Source organism: Cupressus sempervirens, chromosome 2, assembly GCF_028749045.1.
Source record: "Cupressus sempervirens isolate cs-2001-9-10 chromosome 2, ASM2874904v1, whole genome shotgun sequence".
In the NCBI taxonomy this organism is placed as follows: Eukaryota; Viridiplantae; Streptophyta; class Pinopsida; order Cupressales; family Cupressaceae; genus Cupressus; species Cupressus sempervirens.
This window is the reverse complement of record NC_143119.1, coordinates 475,805,947-475,825,519: the sequence shown is the minus strand read 5'-3', so window position 1 is coordinate 475,825,519 and position 19,573 is coordinate 475,805,947.

Sequence of the window (19,573 nt, the reverse complement as noted above, 5' to 3'; positions counted from 1 at the left end):
CCTATGCCACTTCCTAGTATGCAAGCTATTTTCCTCTATCTCTGCAAAGGGGTATTGATAAAGTAAACTAAGCTCTTCTCCCAATTAATATCCTGGCCTGAGCCCTAGTATAGGTGTTAAGGAGATCCTTGAAAACACTAGCCTCTCTAACAGAGGCTTCTCCTCCCAAGATAGTGTTGTCCACAAATTGCTGATGAGTGAAGGAATAGGGAGCTGAATAGGGCTTGAGCCCTTGTAAACTCCTGTCTTGACTTTTCCTCTGTATAAGTCTTCCCAAGCATTCAACTAGGATGATAAAGAGGACAGGGGATAAGGTATCACCCTGCCTAAGTCCTCTCGATGGGAAGAAGAAAAGAGAGGATGAGCCATTAACCAAAATAGATAAAGAAGGAGAAGTAACAAGTTGAGAGATGAGCTTAAAAACCTAAGCATCAAACCTAAAAGCCTGAAGGACAACCATAAGGAAATTCTAGTCCACCTTGTCATAGGCTTTAGACATATCCAGTTTGAGCAGAAAACCTTCCTTCTTACTAGCCTCAAGAGAGTGGATGACCTCATGGACCGTGACAATGGAATCTAGAATTTGCCTCCCAGGGACAAAGCTAGTCTGCTAAGGAGAAATGATCAAGTGAACAATGTTGAGGAGCCTGGAAGTAAGGACCTTAGATATGATTTTGTAGAAAGAATTGCAGAGGCTAATAGGCCTAAACTTGTCCATTGAGTCAGCTCTCAAAATCTTGGGAATGAGAACTAGGAATATGGCGTTGAGTTCTTTCAAAAGATTTTTGGCTCCAAAGAATTCTTGAACATCCTTAATCACATCCTTATTGACCACCTCCCAATAGACCTAGAAAAAGAAAGTCGAGAAACCATCTAGGCTAGGAGCTTTGTCCCCTAGAAGAGATTTGAGAGCCTGGAAGATTTCCCTTGGGGAGGGAATAACTTTCAACATCGAATCATGATGTGCTTGCAACAAGGAAGGAATAATAGACAAAATGTCTGCTTGATCAGGTGCCGAGAGAGAAGGGTCCTTTGAGAGGAGGGATGAGAAGAAGTGAACTGCTTCATCCATTATCTCTTCATCCTTGTGTAATTGAGCCTAGCCCTTCTTAATGTTAGAGATTCTGTTGTTTTCCTTGTGTTTAAGAGTGGTCAGATGGAAGAATCTTGAGTTCTGGTCACCCTTTCTCAACCAGTTGACTCTAGATCTTTATTTCCAAAAATGTTCTTCCTTTGATATAATGTTGTGGAGATCAGAGAGGATGGCCCTCTCTTCCATCTTGTTCTGATCATTATATTTGGACAACTGAATTTCTTCCTGGATGATGCAGAGTTGGTCAGTCTTCTCATCTTTATCCTGGAAAATGTGGCCAAAGTTTAACTTATTCTAGATCTTAATGTTTCTCTTGACATTTTTCAATTTCTGGGCAACTCTGTACATAGTAGTGCCTTTGACCTCAATATTCCACCATGTAGAGATCTTGGAATCTAGATCTTGGTGGGTAATCCAAATTTTCTTAAACTAGAAAGGGAACATCCTTTTGATAGCAAAAGGAGAGATAGAGAGAGATAGGAGAATGGTCTGAGCCTATTCTTGGGAGAAGGGAAATTCTATAGGAGAGTATTTGTAGCCACCCGGGAGAGATGAGGGCTCTATCTAGACGAACTTGGATACATTCACCACTAACTCTATGGTTGGACCAAGTGAATCTACCTCCCTGGAGGTCCATGTCCATGAAGGCCAGGTTGAGGATGGAGCTAGAGAGGTCAAGCTTGCTATCCTGATTTGGGGCTAGACCACCACATTTTTCATCATCAATGAGAGGGGAGTTGAATTCCCCCATGATGATCCCTTTTTTGATGTCATTGTTGGTGATGATAGCAAAGATCTTATCCTAGTAGGCTTTCCTTTCCCTTTTAGAGTTGGGGGGCATACAGGTTCAAAATAAACCAAGAGTCATTGTTATGGATATGAGACACCTTGCAAAGGAGAGCATTATCATCATTGAATATGGGGGTCAACCTGAAAGCCCTATTGTTAAAAAGAATCATGACCCCTCCTGAGGCACTGAGCGAGTTAGTGGCCTCACAGTTTATGAGTTTACTGAAAGAAATCTTATTAACCAAATTCCTTTTCATCTTGGTCTCCTGGATCAACAGAAAATTGGGTCTTTGATCTCTGATCAAATTTCTAACTAGTTCCTATTTGTGAGCCCCATTAAGGCCCGTTATGTTCCAAGAAATGACCTTCATTTCTTGCTTCCTAAGAATTCTTGATGGTTCTTTGGCTCCTGTATGCCAGATTCCTTTTGGTTTCTTCTTGCAATAGTTGATTGGATTTCTTCCTTCCTTATTTCTTGGGGGTTTTCCCAACATTAGTCCTAACCTTGCTTTTGGTTGTCGCAAGGGACAAAGGGGGATGGTCATGAAGTTGGTTCTTCTTTTTCTTTTTTGTCATGCACCAACTATTAAGGCTGTCATGAGAACAACTATCAATCCATTCTTCCCAATGAGAGATCTAGTCAAGAGATGTGTTATTGATGAGTTGAAGGAGTTTTTCCTCCAATCCCTTGGGAACAGATGGGGCAATCTCTCGCCTAGAATCTATTTTAGATGGATGGGTCAGGGAAGCTAAAGGCCTGGGGGAAAACTTCTGAGAAGAAACTTGCCTGCCATTGGAGCAGGGGGTCTCCATCCTCAGAGCTTCTCTCTCATTGGATAGGGGTGGTTCCCGCCTCTTGTCGATCTACCTCTTGTCATGTTGCACAAGATCTTTCAGCGATATACCTCCCTCTTTAGCGACGACTTCCTCAGGGTGGGGACAGCATCAGCTGACACCATTTTAGCTAGATCACCCACATTAGCATCAATTTTCCTAGATACATTCTTCTTTTCTTCCTTTCTCTCCTGTGACTCTAAAGGCTTGGAGGGTTTGCGTCTCCATATCAACTTCTTCTTTCCTTTGGTGAAAGAAAGAGAAGGGATAGATTTCCTCTTAGATTTGTCTAAGGTGGTTAGCTCCTTTGTCTTCTATTTTTCTACCCTAGGGCACTGATGAGCCTTGTGACCAGCCTTCAAGCAAAGAAAGTAGGCAAAAGATATAATTTCATATATCAGTTTCTGGATGTGCACTCCAAGTTTGGAATGAAAGGCCATAGTCTCAGACATGTCTGTGCCTTCTCTAACACCTATGTAGATGCATGCATAGTTGAGATGATGCTTGGAAGCCATGATCGAATCCGTAGAGAGGAGTTCACCAAAAGTCCTTGCAAGCCCCACAAAAACATCCTCGTTCCAAAATTCTAAAGGTAGCTTAGGTAATCTAACTTAGACGAGGGCTTGAAATAAAAAGGAGTTGCTCAAATTTAGTTTGGAGGACCACCTCTACAAAACCAAAGTGGTACGACCAAAAGCCCATTGTCCTTCAAAAATAATATTGGCCAAATCTTCCATGCAAGTGAAATTGAATGACATGAAGCCCTTTTCCATAACCGTTACTAAGGCTTGGCCTTTGAGAGCCCAATGCTTCTTTATGTAGGTCCTGACATCATAAATGTTTGGTGTGGGCCCCAAAAATTTCCCAATCAGTGTCAAAGCCATGGATTGAATGTTGTGATCCACAATCTTGTCTAGGATGGTAATGGCACAAGAGCCTTTCTCAGATTTAGGTAGCATTTTGATGAGTAGGAAAGAGGACTTTCCTGAGGGTTTGACGCCAAAAAGAGAGGACCATTTTGTAGCTCCTTACTAGTCCGCTTTGGGAATCAAAGGAATCTTGACCACTTCCTTGGGGGGGACATCTGGGTCCCCATCCATGATCTTTGACTAGTCCCTAGTAGTTGAAGCTGCCTAACTGCCCCCCCCTACAACTTGTGTTCCAATCTAGGGTTTTGATCTCAATGATTTAGAGAAATCTTGCCCTTACGTGAATTCAAATTTTGAAAATCTCCATTTCTTCCGCTCCCTCTACTCTCGCTCATCATTGTTAATAAGGTAGATTCTATCCTATGGTGTTTTTAAAGGGCTTCTGATTCATAGCACTCCCCTTGCTCCCAATATGGGCTTGTAGAAATTAATAAACCTCATGACCACAAGAGTACCTTAAGTATTCTTGCCTAGAATTTTCCTCATGGTCCCAATCCCACAAGTACTCATACTAAGAAAAGACAAGCACTATGTCTACCAAGGTTTTGTGTCCTTGATAGTCTTGAGTTTATAGTGGGTCAGAATAGTTGGGTTTTCTTGTCCCCATTTGGGTCATTCCTCTTGATCTCTCAAGAGAAGGCCCGCTAAAGAATTTTAGACTAAACAAAATGGATCCACTTTTGGAGGTCAAGATTTTTGATTCACCACAAGGGTTTATAGTATAATCTCCAATTCTAATTGTTTCCCTCAAACACACCAAGAAGCTCAATTATGCCACTTGATTTTGAAATCTAGGAGTGGGTCAAAATTTCTAATTCACCCCATGGGTGAAGAGCATGCTTTCCTACCACCAAAAGATCATACTTGCAAGTTATATATGCCTAAAAAATAAAATGAGCAACTAGTATATTGCTGCACGTGAAATGAAAGAAACACAAAGAACACTTGATTATTATTTTTCTTTTAGTCAGCCCTGCAAACAAGATTTAGTAGCCTTTTAGCATATGGTCTTTGACATGTGTTCTTTTATAGCAACTTTGCAAAAATTCTTTTTAGAGAAACCCTACAAATAAAAAATGTTAGTCCAACAAAAGGTTAATTCAAAATGAGATAACAACCTACAATTAGCCTCTGTTAGAAAGTGAATAAACCTAAAAAACCCCCAAAAAAAATGCCAAAGACTCAAAATTGATCAAATAAGTCAAAAAAAGTCAATTCCAGGCAGGGTGGTATTTTTTTGCTCACAAAGTATCGTACGATAATTTTCAGTATACAGAGACAATACTTTTTCTTTGTGCAATATTTGTCAACATACCCATGCGATAAAACTCATGATACTAGTGTAACAAATTTTTGAATAGTCATGCAATACTCTAACTGTTAAAATATCACACTACAGTACTAAGAAATATTGTACGATATTGATAAAATTTTGCATAATAATTATCACTGTAGAGAAAAAATTAAAAAAACAATAGGTAAAAATGCACAACTAAATGCAGCTAAATAGGTAGAACAAAAGTGTCCTACCCCTCAGTGGGTGCCAAAAATGTACACTAGAATTGTGCACTTATCTAAACCATTCTATCCAAGGTATTACATGAGTTGGAAAGCTTTGAAAACTTGGAGATCCCTAGTCATGGAGTGCAAGAGGCATACAAATAAGCATAAAGAGGGCTCTCAACTGAGCCTTGGGAATGCAACCCTTGCTAGTAAACCATGAAATGAGAGATTCTTTAGACAAGAGAAAAGAGTGCTAGTGTCAAACAACTCTCAAATATGTAATGCAAGAATGAAACTATGCTAAGATGAGATGCACAAATGAAGCTAAGAAAATGAGAGTGTTACAACCATGCTAATTAAGCTAAGTGATCTATGCTATTGCAAAAGGAAACTAGATTAATGCGAATGAACCTAAACTAGGATGAGAATGCAAGAATGAGACAAGAAGATAGAAGTTCTCCACAAAATGCTCCAAGAAAACCTATAAGTAAACTTGCAACATAACAATAGCTCAAAATCGAGATCCTTAAAGAGGGAGAGAGCTCTCTCTTTTAAAGGTGTACGAACAATTGAGATCAAGATCAAGAAGAGGATGATCAAGGGTGAGAGTTAACTTTTGGTATGATCCATGTGCAAGATCATGTCAACCAATAAGGAAGAGTTGAATTTTCATGCAACACAAAGTCTTTTCTTTTAATTTGTAAATAGGAAAAAGACTTCATGTGTGCACATTGAGTGGGTTAGAAGAATGGGGTCTTTTATTTAATTAAAAGGGGGACATGTTATTTTAATCAATTATGGACTTAGGATATTATTGTCAAACTATAGTTTAAAATCAAATAAATTGATTCTTAGTAATTTGGTCTAGGTAAATGTTTAAATGATTTAGGTAAAATGCTAAGAAGGGGGCTAATAGTCTAGATGACCATTTTTAGGTGATTACACTTGTCTATATTGTCCTAATAGTTTTATAAATTGAGTATTAGTAGGAAGTATATTGATTACTTTAACACTAACCACACATTAATTATTGGGACCATGTTTGACTTTGTATGTTGAATAATTATCCACTAGAAAATGTGTACCAAAAAATATGAAAACATTATAAATAATATCAACTTGATAGTAGTAGTGAAAGCTCAAGATCACACTTCTACACACAAATATCCGAGAGACAAAAATACATCCTAATTGTTTGACAAAATGCCACATAAAAGTGATGCAATAGTATGATTATTGGATATGTATAACAAGGTCATTAGATTGAATCTTTGAGATTTTTTCTTCCAAATGTAAGAAATAAACCAAAATCACATTCATAAGCCCTCTTAAGCCATGTGAAACCTTTTTGAACAAGATACTGGTAGAGAACTTCTATGCTTTATTGATTAGGAATATATTATAGTTTCAAAAAGTTTAAGAATGCGTCGTTGATATATTTTTGTGAAATGTGGAAAGATATTTACTTATAATATGGTTTAGGCAACACAATAAGTGCAGCTTATTGTCAGAGAGGTATTTTCAATTTCTTCAGGAAATGCCTAAAAGAAGTACATAAATTATGGTAGTGTCAATTATATATACATGAGAACTTCTGCAATACTAGTCGTGTAAGGCACATAACCTTTGACAATCCAAGAATAAACTTTTGAGGTGTTAATTTCAAGGTAGTCAACTATATTTATATCTAAGTATTATTTAAATGTGGATGCCTCTTTTTCTTTGGAATAGACTTCACACAATTTGAAGCAAATGCATCATCTTACCATTGTTTAACATACACCATTCCTTGAGGGTCTATTTGGTTGCTAGAATACAACTAGAATAGTCATTGAAAATTAGAATATGATTTTTATTCTTTGTTTGGTGTGTGGAATTGTAATGGGGAATAGGAAGATGTATTTCTATTTTAGCCCCAAAATGAGCATTTACCCATTTCCAAAATACTTGTTATTATAATAGGCTATTCCTATTCTCATTTTGCTTTTGACTATTTAATCAACTATTTTAAAACCGCTTAAGACTGCCATGGACACTATCAATTTTTCATCTAACATTCAAATTTGAATCTAAAATTTGTACTTAGTAGACATTGCAATATAAACTGATATGTAGAGTTTGATTTTACTAGTATTTGTTTGGAAATTGATTATATATTTGTGAATTTGTATATGCATATAGATTATCACCTAAGTAGTACTTACGACTAATGTAAGGAAAAATTGTGGATCCTGTGGCATTTAAAAATTGTTAGCTTTATTAATGATTGTTGGTCTTGCATTTTTAACAATGACTCACACCAATTCTGGTATTTTAGCTGCTAGTGAGTTTGTGCAACACATCTATGAAAATTCCTATTGTAGTCACTAATTATTAATATCTTATCTTCAATGATTATTTAACTACCAAAATCAATTCATAAATAATATCCAAAAATAACACAACTGCAACTTCACAAATAAAAAATACAAAAATAAAAATGTAACACAATGACACAATATTTTTGGACAAATTGTCCCTGAAAAAACCTAAGGGAAAACCAATTCTGTAGATGAGGAATTATATCAAACTTCATAAAATCAAGAGATACATAAATTGCTTGCTTCTTACCAGTAGAACTCTAACAATCTTTGAATTTTTCTCATTGATATTCCCCCATTGCTATCCTCAAAGCTATCATTGCACCCTTGCTAACACTGTAAGACTATTTGCTATCACTACAAATTCACTTGTTAAAATTGCAAATCTTCTCAAACTTGTTTTCTCCAAATTCCCCCCGACCCCATTTTATACTACTCATATTGGAAAACCAACGGCAAAGATTGATTCTTAATTCACAGTTGAGATTAAAACAACCCAACAACCAATAACAAAATTGGTGTCTAGTTGCTTCTAAAAGTCGTTAATTATTTAACAAATAATTGTCCCTACTCTAACTAATTAGTTAGTAAAACAATTATTTACTAATTGCATGTGGACAAACAACTATCCAAGCTAACAAACTAACACTCCCTCTTAGTGAGGAAGTTGTTTTGCATGGCACCCAAATTATCTCTGAAGAAGAAGAATTTTACCTTCCCCAATGCCTTAGTTAGAATTTTTGCTACTTGCTCCACTCTATCTACATATTGTAGATGAATAATCGTCTATTGTACACAAGCTCTGATCAAGTGATAACTAATGTCTATATGTTTATACCTATCATGAAACACTAGATTCTCAAACAACTTAATGCAACTATAATTGTTGTAGTGTATTATAGTAGTCTCAAATTTCTGACCAAATAAGGCCGCTAACAACTTCTGAAGCCATATAGCTTCACATGTAACCATGCTAGCTGCTATGCATTCTACTTTTGCTAAACTTAGAGCCACATACTTCTGCTTCTATTGAGCTAGGAAAAAATTCTTGATCCCATACTAAAGCAACACCCTAAAGTACTCGTTGTGTCCATTGTACTTCTTTCCCAATCTATGTCAGTATAGCCTATCAAATTGATTCGTTCACCTTGAACATATCTAATTCCATAATCCACTGTTCCATGCAAATAGTGCAACACATATTTAGTTGGTTTCCAATGTACTATCTTTGGTCCAACCATAAATAGATTAAGAGAGTTTACAAAGTTGTGTTACCTTTTAGGCTAACTTATCAGAACAACTAAATTTGAGTATTTCTATCAAAAAATCAATTTTGTTCAAATATACGATCTAGATAAATTCATTCTAGCTAAGTTATGTATGGTATCACACTTTTCCAATTGGAAATGTCTATTAAATGCATGTTTTATACTATTTTTTATCCAATTACTAAAGAAATATAATTATTTTAGAAAATTGATGTTTCTATAACTCTTACTATTTTTTATGATATATTTTTAATAACTTATAAACACCATTTTATAGAGCTCAAAGTCAAGAATATTCTCATATAGAGTTTATAGTGTTTTAATTAGATATAGTATATTATAATTAAAAAATTCTACAAGCACGTATTTTAATAGTAAAAAAGATGTCACTTTTGAGAAAGAAAAAATATTAAATGATATCAAAAAAATATAAAACTTATATGAAGTTCTAGAGGAGAGAGTCCTCTTTTAGAATGTATAATTCTTACCCTAGTTAGAATAGATTTATTTTGAAAAATGTGCTGGGAGATGAAAACTATTGATTTCATGTGAGTTGAACTTTGAATGATTATAAAAGTGTAAACATAAGTCTAACACCAATTTTTATTTTTGGATGTTCTAGATATATATGTTATCTATAACATAGTCTGAGATTAAAGAGAAATAAGTTTATTTGCATATAGTTTTGTGGTGAGATCTAGACCCCTATTTTTCAACATTTTTCAGCAACCAAAAAATTATCTATAAAAATTATGAAAATATATCAATTCCTATTCCAAATAATTGTTAAAAATTATAATCCTAAACTTGATCAATTTCTACACATTTCATTAGATTACTTCATTTTGAAATTCCAAATAATAATACAAGTTTTATATCATTGAAGGTGAACAATTATACTTTTGTTGGTCTTTCCTTTACAAAAGGGTGACACAGGTTTGTGCATTGACCCATCTAACCTGGTGATGACAAAATAGATGAGCAAAGCAACCAACTGCTTATATATGGTAGTATCTACATCCTTTTCCCTATATTGTAACTACCTTCCTCCAATTCATGATCATAGGTGTAGACATGGCTTTGCAATCTTCCTTTTTGAATCTCTTCATGACTTCAATGTAGTATTTCCCTTACCCAAGGAAAATCTCTCCATCTGTTTGCCACACCTCCATGCTTGGAAAGTAGTGCACAAGTCCCAAATCCTTCATCTCAAACTCTTCTACAATATCCCTCTTACAAAACTTTATGAACCTTAGTGAACTTGTAAGAAACATGTCATCCGCATGAAGAACAAGAATGAGAACCTCACCCCCAACCACCAAAAAATAGAAGTTAGCATCAATTTCACTCTTCATAAAGCCTATTTCTTGCATATATGTATCAATAAGCTCATACCATGCTTTAGGAGCCTACTCGAGTCTGTACAAGGCTCTCTTTAATTTGCACACGTGGGTCTCTTTTCTGTGTACTACAAAGCCTTCTAATTTCTCTATGTATACCTCCTCCTTGAACTAACCAAAAGGGATTTTTATCTTGACTAACATTCAATGGATCTTCCATCCCATATGTGCTTCAAATGAGACCATAGCTCGTATAGAAGTATACCTGGCCACTAGAGAAAATATCTGCTCATAGTTTATTCCCTTCTTTTGAGAGAACCCCTTTGCCACAAACCTTGTCTTATATTTTATAGTGCTACCATCTTCATTGTGCTTTATCTTGTAAATCTAGTGTGATCCAACTAATTTCCTATCTCTTGGTTTAGGAACTACCTCCCATACATTATTTTACATTATTGAGGAATATTCCTCAACCATAGCATCGCACCACATCTAATGCTCTATAGCCTCCTGATACTTGGAAGGCTCACTATCTACCAATTGACTAACTAGTGCCACATGGTCATTGAACTTGGTTGGTTATCTCCATTATCCAGTAGTCTTCCTACGAGCTCCCACAAACTCTTGAGTATCCCTTTGTGTATCTTGAACCTCGCGATTATTAGATAACTGAGCGGGGTGGGGGGGTGAATCAATTATGTCTAGTTATCTCACAGTCCCTTCAAATATTTCATCAGCATCAAAGAAACATAAACATAAAAAATAATAACTTTAATACATCCAATCACTTGGTAGACATATCCAACACAAAATCTAACTCATACACCAACTTCTTTTGAAACTATTATCAAATTGTTTCTTGCATTACTAACTATCAGTAAATTTCCAGTTATTACCTATAAGTGATGGTTTAGTTATTACCAAATTGCGTTAAACTATAAAACATGTAAATCAACTTGCAATACAAATAACATTTACACAATTTTGACACTAATATTTAACATGAAAACTTTGTTTAGGGAAAAACCACCTGAGACCATCAACACAAAAATTTAACTCTTATGAAGTGATCACTATTAAGAGACTACATTGTTAAAGGTTACATACACTTCGTTAAAATGACATTGTTAGAGGATTTCATCAAAAGATCAATTAGACCTTATCACTCCTTATCTAGGACCAAAAAGAGTAGCCAGATTTAAAGGACTTATAAACACCACTAATCAATGGTACCATATAGGGTTTTACAGACTTGTTAGGTCCATTTGATACTTCCAAGATTTTTTGCTACAATGGATAAACAATAAACAATATGAAGCGATATGTAAGTATAACAAGTACTTTTTCTTTATTAGATCTCAGTTCTTTCTTTTTCTCTATCTTTTATTCACTTGGCTGATTCTATCTACCAAAAAATCCTTTCTCTTCTTTTCATTCTTCTTGGTTTACTCGTCTCAACTCTTCCTTCTCCTTCAACAACTTCACTCTTCACAACATCCTTCAATGAGTTCTTCAACTCTAGCATCAAATTTTAAGTAGCTTAGCATATCAACAACCCAAACTGTCATTTTCTCCTCCTTAAATAGATTTCTTAATGCTTCTAGACCCTTCCATATTTTTCCACTTAATTAAAATTTTTGATCTTAGGTTTACAATAGAATTCCTTCATATAATGAATTTAGACACAAAAAATATAACTTTACATAGAACTGTGTGTCCATCCTTATCCTTCTTTAATTTCCTTTTTTAGAACCTTCTTGATATTTCTCCATCATTGATCTTGCAATAAAATTTGACTCACATAATAGACCTTCTCAAACTTTCCAAATTTTCATCAAAAGTTGGCGTCAGGTTTCAATTTCTCAATCTTGTTTTTCTGTCTATCACTCAGTAAATATTAAATTTACTCAGGAAACTTATAGCTTAGGCAATATTGACTCACTTAGGAAATTCTATGTTCTTCATTTATTTTTTCATTTTCTCATGAAATACTATAGTCACTTGATGAATATAATCTCCCTTCATTACCCTTGTGACTCAGTTAAGGTTGTGATTTTCAATGCATTGCAACAATACATGATTTTAAAACAATTCACCAATATTACATAATCATTGTCCAACTCATTCAAGCACCCATTGAATACCTTACAATATAAACTTTGACTTCATCATACTTTCTTCAAATCCTTTTCATCAATCAAATCTTACTTTCCTAACTTATCATAATGTCCATCGAATTAAGACTTCGACATCAATGACAATATAACAACTACTATGCTCTTTCACATATATTGAAAACATTACCAATTAACAATATCAATTGGGCTAAAAATGTCCCACTTTGACATTTATGACAACATATAACATAAGATTCTACATTACAAAACATTACATATATAATCAAAGGGTGAGTGCAAGAAGTTGAGTCCCACTTTTGGCCAAAAAATGGAAGTGTTTTTCTTGGTTTTAAAATTTATTGTCACTTAATATCCAAATTTGAGGCACATGAAGATTGAATCTTGGAAAACTTCACAAATAGAAAATATAGTTCTTAGAGTCTAGTTTTCAAATATGTAATTTGTTGGAATACCCACATGGTATGAATCACATTTTGGTAGGCATGTTCAAAACCCATTTTTTCAAAATGCATGTTTCAGGATCATACCACACATGTACGACCATCTTTTTTTAGAAAAAAAAAATATTTTTTTGTAATTCCTTTTGGGAAAAGGTAGCTAACACACCAAAGATTGATGAAAATATTTTTTCTTATTTTTTTATCGAATATTTATTTTTTCATAAATTTTTATTTGACCATTAAGTGAATTTTGAAAACCTCTAGTGTACAACCACTATACTTTGATGAAAACTTCGCCTTTTCTCATTTTTGTTAATATTGAAGTACATTCTATGTAGATTGATGACATTTCATTCATTTTTCAAAAAATCGTAAAATAAAAAAAGTTATTAAAATTTTAGTTAACCATACTATTTGAAGTTTAGGTACCAACTTGGCTTGATAAATATTATTAAAATACTAAAATAAGTCATATTACTATAAAATTTACATTTTTAGAAACTAGACAAAGGGTACTATAATGGGTTTTTTTTTGGTCAAAAAGTTCATTTGGGAAATCCTCCAAAAAATTATGACAAGGCAAATATTTCATGTTCCTGTGCCCTAGCCAAATTTTTCGAAATAAGTACATGCTTGGTCCTACCAAGCCTATGCAAAGCAAAAACACAATGCAATCCATGGCATGTGGAATTCAAATTATAAGAAATGGGTACATGTTTTAAAATGGGTACCAATTTCTAAAAGTAGGTAAAAATGAGCTTTCAAGCACCAAAAATTATTTTTTTGGATTTTTTAAGAAATGGGTAGCCATTTTGAAAATAAAAAATACACAGTTTAAACAAGTACCTATTTTGAAAAAATAAATGGGTACCAATTTTTTTGAATTTAGGATCGGACACCTGAGTCTAAAGCGAGTAGCCATTTTTCAATAAACAAGTACCCGCTTCTAGCAACAATGCTTTTTCCTAAGGACTTCCATAGTTTTGGTACTCAACTTCTTGCATTTACCCCAAATGTATGCATTTTCAGCAACACAACTTTGCAATTTTGGTTCCTCAAAGTGATACTCAATCTCTATATTTAACAACAACAAAATTTTGCAACATCTTCAATATTACTCGCCCTTTGATTATGATCTCTTATTTAGGTTCAACATATTCTCCCTTTCTAGTTCTGCTTCTCTCCCTTGCTAGGTTATTCTCCCCTTCTTGGGTATATTCAACATTTGATTATTCTCCCCCTATGTTACTCTTCTCCCCCTTTAACTTCAATGCCAAAGGTTATTATAAATTTCAATGTGAAACTTATAAAACCTTGTAATTACCTTTGTACCTTGCATGTACAGATTGCATCAAATTTATTATAGTTAATTTTCACAACTTCATAAAATACTCCTAAAGTGTGAACACTTGTGCATCAACTCCATAAGAAATTTCAATTTGTTCATGAATTGATGCAACATGCAGCTTCGCAAAGTGAATTTTGGATAGGGACATGACCCCTAGTTTAGCTCTTAAACACTCACACACATTCTTAGGTTATGTCCTGGTAAATATATCAATAATTTTCTCTTTGGACATTACATACTCAAGCCTCACTTGCTTTTCTTTAAATTTCTCCCTCAAGTAATGATACTTGATAGATATGTGATTTGTCTTTGCATGCATCACCAGATTTTTTGATATATTTATAGAATTTGTGTTATCATAGTAAATAGTGACATGCTTGGTTACTTCTTCTTGCATTGCTTCTAATATTTATGTGATCCATACAATATGTGAACAATTGATTGGAGTGACAACATATTCCATAGTGACAACATATTCCATAGATTGTGAAATGAAAATTTGTTTCTTACTTATCCATGTGATCAACTTTTATCTTAAAAAGAATGCTCTTCCACCTGTTCTTTTTCTATCATCAATATTTCTAGCACTATCAACATTGGCGTAGACGTTTAGATTAAAGTCATCATCTTGTTTATACCATAGGCCATAAGCTTAACTTCCTTTGAGATATCTAAATATCCTTTTTACATTAGTCAAATGTGTTTCCCTTGGATTAGATGAAAACCTTAATGCAACTATTTCGACAACTAGATCTATATTTGGTCTATTATGTACAACTTATTGAATCTTTCCAATTATAGATTTGTATTGTGTTTGATCAAATTCATTAATAGTGTCTTCCTTTGATAATTTAACTCCAATCACCATAGGTGTATTGATTTGTCTAGATTCATGCATCTCAAATATTTTTAAGATTTCCTTTAGATACTTATATTGAGTAACACAAATGCCTTTTGGTGTTTGACAGACTTGTAAGCCAATGATTTTTTTTTATCTCTCCAAATATTGACATTTCAATTTCTGTTCTCATTTGATCATTTCCTCCAAATATTATGTCACCAACAAATATTTCAACAATTAACACCATATCTTGTGCTTCATTTTTCAAATACAAATTACTATTCTCCTTTGTTCTAGCAAATCTTATCTTAATCATATAAGAGTATAACCTTTCATACCATGCTCTTGGGGCTTGTTTCAATCCATATATTGCTTTTTTCAACTTCCTCACCAATTCCTTCTTTTTAGGTTCAACAAATCTTTCTTGTTGTTCAATGTAGACTTCCTCTTCAAGTATTCCATTCAGAAATGTAGATGTAACATCCATTTGATAAACTTTGAATTTCTTGTATGTAGCATAAGACAATAGAGTTCTTTCTCCTTCCAATCTTGCAAAAGGTGCAAAAGTCTCACCATAGTCAATTCCTTCTTCTTGGGCATAACCTTTGTAGACCAATCTAGCATTGTGTCTTACCACTTCTCTGTTCTCATTCTATTTGTTTATGAAAAGCCACTTTGTTCCAATCATATTCTTATCACTAGGTCTCGATACAAGTGTTCATGTGTTTCTTTTCTTGATTTGGTCAATCTCCTCATTCATAGCATTAAACCAACATTCATAATTCAAATTCACCTATTAGACATGTACCTTGTCTTAGTTTACTTCTTGTTTGTAATTGTGCACTTCTATCTCCAATTATTTGTTCAAGTGAATGGTTCTTTCTCACATATTTGACTAATATAGGTCTAATTCTTTGATTTTCAACATTTCCTTCGATTGGTGGGAGTTTATCTTCTTGCTTGGGTTGTAATGTCTAGTGCTTTGGTGTGACTTTCTATGACTCAGTAATGATTGTCTAATGCTTGGGTGCAACTGTTTGATGTTCATAGACAATTGTCTATGATTCAGGTGCTACTGTTTGATGCTTGGTAGGCATGTGTTATAACTCAGGTAGAGTATCTAGTGTATCATCATATACATAAACAAACTTGTTATAATCTTCAAGTTCCTTAATTTCTTCTAGATCATTCTTCTTTTCAAACTCATCAAATCTTACATTTGCACTTTCAATCATCTTGTTAGTAGTCTTGTTCAAACATTTGTAAGCCTTGATCTTTGATGAATATCCTAGGAATATAATTTCATCTCCTTTAAAATCAAGTTTACCAATCCTAGAATCCTTATGAATATAACATGTACTTCCAAATATTTTGAAATAACTTGCATTTGGTGGATGACCATACCATAGCTCATAAGGTGTCACGTTTGTTCCTTTTTTCAATTGTTCTTGGATGAGTGTGTAAACAACATTAATGATTTCTTCTCTCTATAATATCTAAGAGACCTCCTTATCAATCATCTACGTCCTTTCACAATCCATATAGATATAGTTCTCCTTTAGACATGACCATTCTTTTGTGGAGTCCTCGGTGAATTCAGCAAACATAAATTCACTACCTCTATTAGATCTTAAGCATTTCAAAGGTTTACCATTTTCCTTTTTAACTCTTTCTTTGTACAATTTAAACATATCAAAAGTATGTGATTTCACTTTCATGAACACTACAATCATCATCCTTGAGTAATCATCCACAAATAATATAAAGTATCTATTATAACTATCAATTCCAATTGGACTACATAAATCAATATGCACTAATTCTAGAATATCATTGGAAGTGTGTGACTTACTACAGAAACTAGAAATTTTCATCTTACTAAGTTGACATTCTTTGCACATAGCATTATCAGGTTTTTGTAGATTCAGTAAGCATCTTACTCTTTTCTTTCTATTGATTTTCACCATATTTTCAAAGTTTACGTGACACATCCTTTTATGCCATAACTACACATCCTCAATTGTAGCAAATAAATATGTATCAACCGTAGGATGACGGTAGAACAAGTTACCTTTGGTCTATATTTCTATTCAAATTAGATTACTATTCATCATCAAATATTTTGACCTTCCCTTTCTCAAATTCAAGCTTGTGACCCGAGTTATTCAATGGAGAAACACACAACAAATTATATTTGAGTCCCTTGAACCAAACATGAATCATTACATGTGATCTTCTCATTTAACATTAATATTCCTTTACCTTTCATTGAGTATGGAACATCACTACCAAACTTAATAGTTCCACCATCATCAATTTCTTGAAAATTTTCAAACTTACTTAGATCACCTATCATATGATGTGAACAACCATTATCAATAATCCACAAATCATTCTTTATAACATGCAAAATAAAAGACAATTTTTTTCATACCCTTCACCATTTGAATCTTCTTTGATTGCAACACAGACCATTTCAACTATTTCCTTGTCATCATTAGAACTTGTCTCAGTATGCTCTTCTTCAACAATGTAGCATGACTTCTTGTCTTTATCTTTGTAATCCTTTTTCTTCCTATACTTGTAATCTTTCTTATTATTTCTATCATTTTTATCAGATTTACCTTGGTTAGGACATTTAGCAAAAAAGTGACCAACCTCATCACATTTGAAATAGATCAAGGGAAGTTTCCCTTTGTATTTACCTTTACCTCTTGATAACCTTCTTGCAAGAAATGATTCAATCTCATCTAGATCATCTTTAGTTTCAAACTCACTTTCTTCTTTGGTTCTCTTCTCTTTCTTTGAATTTCTTATGGTTAGTGAAGAATTAAAAGTATTTCCAATCTTAACCATACTATTATCATAATTTATAAACTCAAATTCAATCAACTGACCAACTAGACCATCAAGTATTAGATCAGTACCAAACATAGCTCCCACTTGTTGAATAGCAAAACCTTTGATAACATAAACATGAAAAAGAGTTCTCAAGATTTTATTTACAATTTTAGACTCCAAGATTTGTCCTCCACCAACTCTTATTGCACTCACAACATCCTTAATTCAATTCACATATTGTGCAACATTTTCACCTTCTTTCATTCTCTTGTCATCATACTTACTGATGAGGCATATTAATGTCTCAATTTTGATATAGTTTTTATATTTTGGACTTACTCTTTGTGCTTTGTCTAAAAACATTTCCAAAACATTTGTTTAAATATCTTGTGAACTCATGCCAGAGACAACTAGAACTTATTAAACATATGGGTAGTGTGTATGACATACTTTGCTTTATATTATACATAGAATGCAGTATTTCATATAAATATTTTAAGCTATGTTCTAATATCTAAATAAGATCAAGAATGTTATCTTGCATATGTGTTCTAGATGTTTCTAACTTTTAGGAAATGAAGAGTGGCACAAAAAGGGTGGTGATTATTGCATTAAATGAAGAAGATGATGGAGACCGATCATGGAAAAGGAAGCGTAGTTCAGTTCCTATGGATAAGCCAAGCTTGTAGAGGAGTTACTATTCCAAAAAATCCAAGAAGACCCAACTTTCTATTTCCTATGAGTTGTTATTCTATTGCTTAATCAATGTTCTATGTCATAGTTGACATTTCACCTTCTTTTTTGGTGATGTTTGTTCACAATTTTTATGTCATATTTTAAATAAGCATCCAATCCTCTATTTAATGGATTTTTGGATTGTCATGGGTAGTAGAGAGAAAATAGACAATGCTAGTTTAAGATTTGGAATTTACTCTTTTCTGTTCTTCATGAATTATTCAATGATGTAATCAAAGAAGGATTTTAATGAGAGAGTGATTTTGGAATACTTGTTGTGTTCTTAGTTAGTTGAAGCCAACCAAGGGGGTCCACTTGGGAGGTGGAATATATTTAGATAGACTAGATTAATTTCTTGCAATTTCTTGTTTTCAAGATAGATTTACTATATTAGTCTTGCAATATTGTTACTGTGAAAGTTCCTACAACACTTGCAAAAAATGATCATGATGTATGTTTGAGTTGTTAACTAGTTTAGAATTCATTTTCTGAAGTTTTCAATAGTTATCTATTCTTAGTCCAATTGTTTTTACTATTTTGTCACAATAGTATAGATTCCATTCATGCATTTTACTTTCTTGTAGCATAAGTGTTAAGACATAAAGGAACTTAGTGCACATACTATGCTGACCCATTTCAAGTCCTACATCCCTGGGTTGACATTTCAAATATATTTCATGATGGAATAGGTAGTCTTCAAAATAGATATTGCATCCTTGAGAAAGAAAATGGTGTAATTATCTTCATCTATTATGAAACCTTTACATTTTTTGCATTGTTGTCGAGGATGGTGTCAAACTACGAACCTTTATGAATCCTTTATTTTCAAATTAGTTTGTTAGCTAAAAACTGCAAAGTTGTGGTCTTGATTAACAAGTCACCAATTCAATTACATGCATTGAAGAGGAAGAAAATGAGATGAATATGGGAGATTTCTTCCATGGGAGTCTGTTAATCTAAACAAAGAAATTGATGAAGAAGCTAAGTTTCCTTTTGAAGATGCAAGCCCTATTTTTCCTATAGAATCATCCTCTAGAGTAGAACTTTTAGATAGAAGTGGTCTTCAACCTTTTACTAAAATTTTGGCTAGTTTCCTTAATAGTGCTACTCCAAA